Here is an 8,802-nt window from a genome sequence, read left to right as displayed (position 1 = left end):
AGAGATTAATAAAACAGACAAACACCTATCAAGACTCATTAAAAGAAATGTGAGAAAACTATATTTAAAATTTTCAGAAATTAAAATGGGACATCATTAGAGATCTTAAAATATTTAAAAGTTAAGAACTTCCGGCCTTCACATAAGATGTAGAAGGTCTTGAAGGACCATTTCTCCCACCAGATAAACTATAAAAATTACTGGATCATCTTCCCAATCTTCCCTATATTTGATATTGGAGGGTTGTAGATGAAAAATGATCCAAAGTTAAATTACAGGAGAGTATAAGGCATTTCTAGCTGAGCAGGTATCAGTGGCCAAATTCTCTTCTGCTGAATTCCACAGAGGCTGGTGGAAGACTGGGCTTATCACAGTCTCTGGAACTCTGCTATGATACAGGAAAGCCTGCAGACCCTGTGGGCTAGTATAAATGGATTGAAGTCTGTAGGATTTTCAAATGCAAAGAACTTATTCTTCTTACCTGCTGAGATTTCCCCCATGAAACTTTTGGTGAGTGTGTGGAAACGGTATGAAAATGGAATTGGAAAAGCAGAGAAAGAGAACTCTGTAGTCTACTGGTGATTAGATCCCAAGGTCCTACTAGAGAGAGTAGTTTATAATATATACAGTACAGACCAAGTTAGCCCTAAATACATGTGAAAACACAGGTGAAATAAAGCTAACTTAAGCTGTATCCCAGCCACAAACCAGCTCACATTCTATCTGGATTATAAAGATGGACCCATTTCCCTAACTTACAGACAAAAGAACATGTCCTCCCTTTTAGAAGATAGTATTGTGCTCACTTTGGCAGCACATATACTAAAATTGGAACAAGACACAGAAGATTACCATGGCCCCTGCATAAGGATGACACAAATTTGTGAAGCGTTCCATATTTTAAAAACTGAGTTCATGTCTTTTTGCAGGGACACGGATGAAGCTGGAAGCCATCATTCTCAGCAAACTAACACAGGAACAGAAAACCAAACACTGCGTGTTCTCACTCATAAGCTGAGAGTTGAACAATGAGAACACATGGACACAGGAATGGGAACATCACACACCAGGGTCTATCGTTGGGGTTGGAGGCAAGGGGAGGGAGAGCATTAGGACAAATACCTAACACGTGTAGGCCTTAAAACCTAGATGATGGGTTGATAGGCACAGCAAACCACCATGGCACATGTATATCTATGTAACAAACCTGCACATTCTGCACATGTATCCCAGAACTTAAAGTACATATATATTTCTAAATTATATATACATATTTAAAAGTCTAAAAAGAATAAAAATAGAAGACAGTATTTATACCAAGGGCTGTAGGGTTTTATTTTTAATTACACAATTTCTGGCATGCAATAAAAAGCTATGAAATAAGTGAAGAAGCAGGATGTACTCCTAGTTAAGAGGAAAAAAAAATGAATAGTAGCAGATCCACTAATGGTTCAAATATTGGAATAAACAAAGACTTTAAAATAATCATTGAAATTTATTAAAGAAATGTGAGGATAAGATTGACAAATTGGATGAAAACAATGAGAATTTCAAAAGATAAAATTGCTAAAATAGAACCAAGTGAAAATTCTAGAACTGAAAAAAACTACAATGCATGAAATTAAAAATGTGTTTAATAGAGCTAAAGCAGAATGGACACAGCAGAGAAAACAGCATCAGTCATTTTATCCAGGTCATCACAAACTGGTTGAAAATCAAAAATAATGGAAAAATTGTAAGATGCACAAATAAAATAATTAAATGCAGACATAGAAAATAGATTATATGTAGCAGAACAACAATGAAAATCATGGCTGACTTTCATCAGAAAACAATGGGTGACAGCTGGGTATAAAGGTGTGCACCTATAGTTCCAGCTACCTGGGAGGCTGAGGCAGGAGAATTGCTTAAGCTGAAGAATTCACACGTCCAGTCTGAGCAACATAGCAAGACCCTGTCTCTTAAAAAAAAGAAAAAGAAAAAAAGAAACAATGGAAGACAAAAGACGATAGAATTGACATCTTCAAAGTGCTAAAAGAGGCCAGGTGCGGTGGCTCACACTTGTAATCCCAGCACTTTGGGAGGCTGAGGCAGGTGGATCATAAGGTCAGGAGATCGAGACCATCCTGGCTAACACAGTGAAATCTCGTCTCTGCTAAAAATACAAAAAAATAGCCGGGTGTGGTGGCGGGCACCTGTAGTCCCAGCTACTCGGGAGGCTGAGGCAGGAGAATGGTGTGAACCCGGAGGCATAGCTTGCAGTGAGCCGAGATCACGCCACTGCACTCCAGCCTGGGCAACAGAGCGAGACTCCGTCTCAAAGTGCTAAAAGAAAAAAAAAACCAGAATTCTATAAATGAAGTACATATAGACATTTTTAAACAAACAAAAGATGAGAAAATATGTCACCAGCTTTTGAAGCTAAAAGAAACAACTCAAGATGAAAGCAAAGATCTGCAGGAAGGAAGGAAGAATGACAAAAAGGTCAAATATGTGCATGAACATAAAAGAATACTTTAAATTTTCAAAATTATTGACTATTAAAAACCACAGGCCAGGCACAGTGGCTCACACCTGTAATCTCATCATTTTAGGAGGTCGAGGCAGGTGGATTGCTTGAGCTCAGTAGTTCAATACCAGCCTGTGAAACATGGTGAAACCCCATCTGTACAAAAAAACACAAAAATTAATTGGGTGTGGTGGTGCGCACCTGTAGTCCCAGCTACTCAGGATGCTGAGGTGGGAGGATGGCTTGAGCCTGGGAGATGGAGGTTGTAGTGAGCTGAGATTGTGCCAGTGCACTCCAGCCTGGGCAACAGAGCAAGACCCTGTCTCAAAACAAAAACAAAAACCGCCAAAGCAAAACAATCAAGTTTAGGGGTTTATAATATATAGAGAAATAAAATATGTGACATCAACAGCACAATGAACTAGAGAGGAATTAAGTGGATTTTTTTGTTGTTTTTTTTTTTTTTGGCGAAGTTTTTACATTGTTCACAAAGTAGCAAAATACTATCTGATTCTTGTGATAAATTGGGGTGGTAAGTTGAGGATGCATATAGTAATCACTACAGCAGTGGTTCTCAACCTTTGGTAATTCCCCTACTCGAGCCCCAGCAAAGGAACCTTGTCACACCTGGAGTGGGAGGACAGTTGCTACTGTCATCTACTGGGAAGAGGCTTTGTTTTACTGAAAATTTTGTAGCTGAGGAAACAGACTCCTAGAGGTTAAATAACTTTCTCTAACACTACCTGTAATAAGCTGAATAATGGCTCCCCAAAATGTCCACATTCTAATCCCTAGAATCTGTGAATATGTTACCTTACATGGGTAAACAGTTTGCAGATGTGTTGAGGATCTCGAGATGGGAAGATTATTCTGGATTATCCTGGTGGGTCAAAAGTAATCACAAGAGCTTTTATAAGAGGAAGGCAGTTGGGTCAGAGTCAGAGAGAACATATTATGATGAAAGAAGAGGTGAGAGAAAGAGGGGGCATAGATAGAGACTGAGAATGAGTGAAAATGTTACATTTCCAGCTTTGAGGATGGAGGAAGGCGCCTCAAGCCAAGGGATGGAGGCACCCTCTAGAAACTGGAAGAGGTTAGAAAATGGATTTTTCCCTAGAGCTTCCTGAGGTAGCACAGCCCTGCTGACACCTTGATTTCAGTTCATTAAAAACCATTTTGAACTTTTGACCTAAACAATTTTAAGGTAATAAAACTATTTTTAAGTCACTAAGTTTGTAGTAATTCATCATAGCAGTAATGGGAAATTAATATACCTATCCAACTAGGATTTTCTTCTAGGTTTTTCTGTTTTTCCCAGTCTATGCCTTTATTCACAAGATGGACATAGTTACCATAATGAGAAGAAAAGCTAAAGCATTTAGCAGAATGTTTTTGTCCTGCAGATATCTCTGATATTGCCTAACTGATCATGGTGTTCCTAAAATTGAAATAGACAGGCAACCTACTAAAGTCTTATTTGATTTGTGGAAGTGTTACATACAGTGGAAAGAATCCAGCAACCAGCAGACTCCTCATAACATGAGAGCTTCCTAAATCTTAAATTCAAAATATATATACATATATGTCTATATACATGTACATGTATATACATGTATATACACATATATATGCATACATATATACAGATACTTTTATTTATATACGTTTATTTAGGCACGTGTTAAAAAGAAAAACTTCAGCTGAATTAAATTTAAAGGAGTTTAATTGAGCAATGAATGCTTCGCAATTCAGGCAGCCCCCAGAATCACAGAAGTTTCAGAGAGATTCCACTGCAGCCACGTGGTGGAAGATTTATGGACAGCAAAAGGAAAGTGATATACAGAAAACGGAAATGAGATACAGAAACAACTGGATTGGTTAACAGCTCCGTGTTTGCCTTGTTTGAACATGGTTCAAATAAGGTTGGCTACATTTGATTGGCTGGAACTCAGCGATTGGTACAGGTATGTGTTGTGGTCGGTTTATACCTCCACTTGTTATAGTTCATGACGTAGAGAAAAATCTTTAGGCTGAACTTAAATATGTAAGGAGGTGGCTATAGGCTAAGCTTGATTTAACACATGCATACATGTACAAATATACATATATGCATGTATATATACGATATACACACTTTCTATGGAAATTATAGATATGCTTATAGATATTCACATATATATATATGTGTGTGTGTATGTAGTATGTGTGTATGTGTATTTCCATGTATATGAGCAAAATGTCCTTGAAAAAATACAGAAACTGTTTAGAAAGCTACATCCAAGAAGGGGAACTGTGATCCTAGAGGATAAAGGTGGGAGTTTATTGTTTTGGTTAGATATCCTTTTGTACTTTTTAAATGTTGACTCATATAAGTATATCGCTGATATTTTTAAAAACACACATAAAATTTAAAAAAAAATAAATAATTCTTCTATTACATTATTGGGGCTAAGAAAATGATACCCCAAAAGGTAGGCTTCAGAAGCAGCCCAGAAGCTTCTCTTCCAAAAGTTTCTCTCTGACATTCTCTTGGCCTGCTATCATTGACCCCTCATTCTTTCCTGAGGCTAGCAATAGAAACTAGAATCTCTCTTCCCTAAAGGTGGATCAAAAAACCAGAACCCCTTTTCCCCAAATCCAGTCATAGGACCTAAAAACATTACTCAAACTTATCCCCCACCTTTCTGTGTAAAAACTGACCATACAGAAATTATCTGATCTATCTTGTTTGATTATAGATTGCAAGACCCCCATTCCAGAAAGGGTCCTGTCCCACACTCAGAAGGAAGGAATGCTGCTCAGAGAGGCCAAGAAGAATCTAGACAGACAGGCCTTGCTGGGATTTTTCCCCCACTCGGTCTATTAGCGTTAGATCTCACACTTTTTGCTCAATCCTATTTCCACACGGCCGTCCATAGTTTGTTGAACCTGAGCGTAAAAATGGACAATTTCCCCTGTATCTTTGGGTCTTCATTCTGAAGGCTCCCATGCACATTAATTTGTTTGTATGCCTTTTTTCCCCATGAATCTGCCTTTTGTTGGTTGATTCTCAGCGAACCTTTGGAAGGCAAAGAAGTTTGCCCTTTGCCTTTGTAATACGTCCGTCAGCAAGAGACACAAGAGAGACTCTATATGTTTTCCCCAAGACCCTCAACCACTTCCCCCACCCAACCTTCACTGCCTTTCCTTCACTGTCTGCCTTGAGACAGTGAGGCCTAATCACTCTATGCCTTTCCTTCCTGTTTCCAGAGGAATCTCAGACCCTAGGGAAGCTCCCATTTCCCATGGTTCTCTGTACCAGTATAATACCTCCCCCTGCCCCCTCGACTTCCTTCCTTCCTTGCTTTATTTTCTTCATAGCACTGATCACTAATCTGGTATTCTATACCTTACACTGCCTTATCTGGATCATCACCTGTATCCCTCTAATACAAACTGAGCTCTATCAGAGCAAGGATTCTTGCCTGCCTTGTTCATTCCTATAGCCAAAGCATGAGTAAGAGTGCCTGGACGTACTGAGAGAAGAGAGACAGACTCTCTCATATTGTTTTATATTGTTTTATACTCAGAAAAAGAAAGAGAAGAGAAACTAAAGGCAGGTAGCCCAGCACCTAGGAACCAGACTTGAAACCCAGGACTGGGCCTGCCTGACCTAAGCCTAGTAGTTAAAGATCGACCCCTGACTTAACTGGTTGTTATCTATAGAGTCCAGACATTGTATGGAAAGGCACTGAAAAAATCCCTGTCCCGTTTTGTTTCGTTCTGATTACCGGTGCATGCAGCCCCCAGTCACGTACCCCTTGCTTGCTCAAATTGATCACGACCTTCTCATGTGGACCCCCTTAGAGTTGTGAGCCCTTAAAAGGGACAGGAATTGCTCATTCTGGATGCTCAGCTCTTGAGACAGGAGTCTTGTCAATGCTCCCAGCCAAATAAACCACTTCCTTCTTTAACTCCCTTTCTGAGGAGTTTTGTCTGTGGCTTGTCCTGCTACAATACCAGGCTCACAATGAACACTTAATAATGGAGGAAGAGAGGCATTCAGTGATCATTGAATACTATGCTGGGAACCACAGCTTTGCTGGCACTAAAATGAAGAAGAGATGAACAGAGGGATGTATAATCCCTATGGCCACCCATCCACCAGCCTGGCAAGGACTGGGTGGAAAGAAGAAACTGCTGTCAAGGCATGTCCCGTTGTATGTCAGATCCCTCCACACACTTCTACCTTGCAGCAAGAAAAATGCCTGGAAGACAACTAGACAAGTGGCAGTGTTTGAAGCATAAGGACCCCTATGGCTAGGAAACTGTTGATGTGAGAAGGAGAGCACAATTATACTCACATTTGCAACAGGTAGTGGAGCACCATGAGAAACTTAAATACTGAAATTTTATTATAGCCTTAAGACAGAATATAAAAAACCTTCAGCAAGAATAACTAAATGTGGCATTTGGTATTTGCCACATCATTTGTGTTAATCATAGAACATTTCTCAGGGGAGGAGCTCCTAACATTTCTTATATGTAAATATATACTTCATGTAAGTGTCTTTATGAGAATATCGTCTGTGAAAAGCAAATCATTCAACAAATATTTACTGAGCAGTCTTCTGTGCACCAGGCACTGTGCTAGTCCCTGGGAAAATGACACAATAAGATGATGCCCTTATGAAACTTACCTTCTAATAAAGAAGCCCAGCACTAAACAAGACACCCAAACCACAGTCATTTCAGGCAGTGACTTGTGATGCAAAAGAAACAAATTTGGGGGTCTGAAGATTCCTACTTGAGGATGGGCATGGAGGAAGGCAGAGCAGACACCAGTGGGGCCTCCTTGTCCCTCTGACGTCCCCTGGCCATGCACTACAGCTGCTTGCTCCTCACAATGTGATCCTCAGAACATCAGCAAGGGCATTATCTGGGAGCTTCTAAGAGCTGCAGCATCTCAGACCTCCTAACAGAACTCTTTAACCAATCTGCATTTTAACAAGATCCCCAGGGTTTGTGAACACACTCAAGTTTGAAAACTACTCTTCAGGACTGTTTCTAACTGCCCGTATTTGCATATTCCCACTGCTCTTTCTGCATAAAGAGGAGCAATCAGAAGTGCTCTCTCCTTCCCCCATGATCCTGTACCAGTGGAGAGGGTATGCAAATGTTCAAGTCCCTCAGCACTCACATGGGTAACCCAGAGGCAGCATTTTATGCCTTTCCCAGAGCTTCCCACAGGATGAAGCTTGGTAGCCTGCGGTGGTGGCTGGTGCCTCTTGCCACTGATTTCCCCTGCTACTGCCTCCTGTGCCTCCCAAGCCACCTGCTGTCATCTGCTTGCTTGCCTCAGGGTGCTCCGAGGGGAACCCGAGTAAGACAGGGGCCTCTCTGAAGATGTGAGCTGAGAGCTGAAGAATGAAGAAGCCACCTGGTGAAGAGCTGAGAGAGGGAGCAGTCAGTGGAAAGGCCCTGAGGCTTGGGAAAACTGTAGTGCTCAAGGACCAGAATGGAGACCAGAGGCAGGAGCACAGTGGGAAGCTCTGTGGGGGTGGATACAGAAGTACAAGAGTAGAGAAGGGAAGAGTGGATGCTGTTTGCACTAATGCAGTGAGATGATTGTGGCTTAGACATGTCAGTTGCGAGCAAAAGGACCAGAGGCAGGTGGAAGAGTGTTGACCTGTTGTAAAGCCAGGGATGAAAAACAAACTGTGCAAAATATTCACACACTCAGCAAGCTTCGGATGGATGCATAAAATTAAGCAAATCCTCCATTCTTACCTGTCTCTATACTAGGGATGCATAAGCTAATGGCTACACCCCAAATGTTTGTTCCTTAGGTTAAAATGCCCAGCACTCAGTAACATTTCCTTCTCTAAAAACCTAGAAAATGTTCAAAGAGAAGCTAACTGTTAGGGCTCAGACAACAATACTTCAAAATGAAGTTCCCAGAAGTAAAAGGTTTTCTTCTGACCTTCTCCTGCTCTTCTGTCTCTCAGTCTCATTCTCCCATGAGGCTAGCCATAGACATTAGAATCCCTCTTCCCAAGGCTGGTCATAGAAACCAGAACCTCTTTTATTCCCTGAAGACAGCCATAAAGCCTAAAAATATCACTCTATTTTTCCTCTGCCTTTCTGTGCAAAAACTGGCCATAACGACATGATCTGGCCTACCTTGTTTGACTGTAGGTCATATAACCCCATTCCAGAGGGGGTTCCAGCCCATACCCAGAAGGAAAGAAAGCTGCACAGAGAAAATCTGATAGACAAGAGTCTAGACAAACAGGCCTTGCTGGGTTTCCCCA

The 8,802-nt window shown here is 40.9% G+C and overlaps 1 non-coding gene across 1 annotated transcript; it reads left to right on the top strand.

Annotated features, from left to right (window-relative positions):
* Positions 1-798: 798 nt before the first annotated feature.
* Positions 799-903, top strand: LOC117066162. Its single transcript, XR_004430162.1, has one exon. It is a non-coding gene; the product is annotated as a U6 spliceosomal RNA (small nuclear RNA).
* The last annotated feature ends 7,899 nt before the right edge of the window (positions 904-8,802 follow it).

Source organism: Trachypithecus francoisi, unplaced genomic scaffold, assembly GCF_009764315.1.
Source record: "Trachypithecus francoisi isolate TF-2019V2 unplaced genomic scaffold, Tfra_2.0 Lachesis_group2, whole genome shotgun sequence".
NCBI classification, from domain to species: domain Eukaryota; kingdom Metazoa; phylum Chordata; class Mammalia; order Primates; family Cercopithecidae; genus Trachypithecus; species Trachypithecus francoisi.
Note: the sequence above shows the minus strand (reverse complement) of the source record. Positions and strands in the feature narration are given on the sequence as shown.